The 2,500-nt window shown below is 44.2% G+C and overlaps 1 protein-coding gene and 1 long non-coding RNA gene across 2 annotated transcripts in view; one reads left to right on the forward strand and one right to left on the reverse strand.

Moving 5' to 3' along the window:
• The window catches only part of LOC127002824 (uncharacterized), a 64,477-nt gene that overhangs the window by 39,094 nt on the left and 22,883 nt on the right, over positions 1-2,500 (reverse strand). The window lies entirely within an intron of this gene.
• The window catches only part of LOC127002869 (uncharacterized), a 40,713-nt gene that overhangs the window by 33,453 nt on the left and 4,760 nt on the right, over positions 1-2,500 (forward strand). The window lies entirely within an intron of this gene.

Here is a 2,500-nt window from a genome sequence, read left to right on the forward strand (position 1 = left end):
CTCTGCCTCTTCCTCCTGACCCTGCTACCTCCTCCTCCTCCTCCTCCTCCTCCTCTTCATATCCTCTCCTCCCTCCTCCTCTCTTTGTCGTCGTCTTTTCCTCCCTCTCTCCCTCCTCTTCATCCCTCCTCTTCCTCCTCCCTCCTCTTTCTTCCTTCCCTTGTTCTCCATCCTCTCTCCTCCCCTTCTTCCTCCTCTTTTTTTCTTTCTTTATCAGAGTTATGCGTTTCTTGTTTTGTTTGTTTATTAGTTTGTTTGTTTTGCTTATCCTCCTCCTACTTCTTCTCCTTCTCTTTCTCTTCCTCCTTTTACTAATATTCCTTCCTTTTCTCTTTCTCTTTATTCACCTTTTCTCTTCCTTCTAATCCACCTGCTCTTTAATTTTCTTCTTTTTCCTCTTTTTGTCCTTTTCTTCATATGCTAATCTTCTTTACTTTTTCTTCCTATTATCCTTTCTCTCTCCTCTTTCTCTCCTTCTTTTACTTGCATTTTCCTCTTCTCTCTCCTCATCTTTATCCTAATTTTCCCTTCTTACGATCATTCATTCATATTTCTCTTTTTTTTTCAGGATATATCTTCATTTTTTTCTCTCTCTTAAACTCTCATTTTCTCCTCTTTTTCTTGCATTTTCCTCTTATCTGTCCTCATCTTCATTCTAATTTTCCCTCCTGACGATCATTCATTCATATTTTTCATTTTTTCTACGGCACATATCCTCACTTTTTTTTTCTTTACCTCTCTCTCTCTCTCTCTCTCTCTCTCTCTCTCTCTCTCTCTCTCTCTCTCTCTCTCTCTCTCTCTCTCTCTCTCTCTCTCTCTCTCTCTCTCTCTCTCTCTCTCTCTCTCTCTCTCTCTCTTCACTTGACGGTCGGTAAACATTGCTACAGGTGGATGCTGGCGTGTGTGTGTGTGTGTGTGTGTGTGTGTGTGTGTGTGTGTGTGTGTGTGTGTCCTCCTTTTCCGCCTCCTCCTACTGCTACTACTACTACTACTACTACTACTACTACTACTACTACTACTACTACTACCTAACCCTCTAACTTCAGCCATCCCTCCTCCCCCTCCTCCTCTTCCTCCTCCTTCTCATCCACCCCTACTCCTCCTCCTCTTCCCTACCCCTCCTCCTCCCCCCTCCCCCACGGATGAAGCCATTTACCCCTTCCATCATGGGCCGAGCATCCGGGACCCCCTAGTTAGTTAGCATGTGTTAGGAAGGGGAGGAAGGGGGGAGGGGAATGGGAAGGGGAGGGGAAGGGGAGGGAGATGGGCGGAATAGGACGGGAAACACGGCTCCTCCCTTTTCTTCCCTCCATTTTCTTCTTTTCCTTTTCATCTTTTATTTTATTTTATTCGTGTTTTTATTCTCCTTTTCATCCCTCTCTTCCTCTTCTTCTCGTCCTTTTCTTTTTTTCCTTTTCATTCCTTTTTTTTTAATCTTTTATCGCAAGTGTGTGTGTGTGTGTGTGTGTGTGTGTGTGTGTGTTATATGGGAAAGCAAGAATTATAATCTGATCACTACTTATTTGGGCATTGAAATTTCCAGCTCCTACTTATATTATTATCACTAGTAGTAGTAGTAGTAGTAGTAGTAGTAGTAGTAGTAGTAGTAGTAGTATTCTCCGCATTCTTAATTATTTCCCAACTAAAAAATTTCCTTCCCCGGTAATTCCCCTTTAATTTTCTCTTTCTTTTTTTTTTCCTTTTTTCCCCCCTCACTTTTTTCCTTCCTCTCTTCCTTCATTAATCCTTCTCTCCATTTTCCTTCTCCTCCTCCTCCTACTTTATTCCTTCCTTCATTTCCTCTCCCTCTCTCTCACTCTCTCTCTCTCTCTCTCTCTCTCTCTCTCTCTCTCACCCATTCCTGCTCTTTCCTCTCTCTCCTTTCCTCTCTTTTCTCCCTCATTTCCTCCCTCCTCTCCCTCTCTCCCTCCCTTTCTTCCCTCTTCCCTCCTCCTTATCTCCCTAATTAGCTTCTCATTAATCGCCTCATTAAATACGGGTTGCGAAAAGGTAAAGATGAGAGAGGAAGGGAGGAAGGAAGGGAGGAAACGGAGGGAGGGAGGGAGAGAAGGGAGGTAAGGAAGGGAGGTATGGGCGATATTAAGATGGATGTGTTGATAAGGAAGAGGAGGAGGAGGAGGAGGAGGAGGAGGAGGAGGAGGAGGAGGAGGAGGAGGAGGTAAGGTAAGGTAAGGTAAGGTAAAGTAAAGAAATTGATTGAATAACTTTAATTAAAACCAAACATATTATTTAATCCTCCTCCTCCTCCTCCTCCTCCTCCTCCTCCTCCTCTTCCTCCTCCTCCTCCTGGTAGTGGAAGAAACCGTTGATCGTCCCTGAGTTAACAGTTTCCTTCTCATCTACCTCCCTCCTCCTCCTCCTCCTCCTCCTCCTCCTCCTCCTCCTCCTCCTTCCTCCATAAAAGGTCCTCATTTCCCTTCAAGCATTTAATTACTTTTTTTTTCTTTCTCTCAGACTGTCACCACCATCCTCCTCCTCC

This window comes from Eriocheir sinensis, chromosome 2 (assembly GCF_024679095.1).
Source record: "Eriocheir sinensis breed Jianghai 21 chromosome 2, ASM2467909v1, whole genome shotgun sequence".
Taxonomy (NCBI): Eukaryota; Metazoa; Arthropoda; class Malacostraca; order Decapoda; family Varunidae; genus Eriocheir; species Eriocheir sinensis.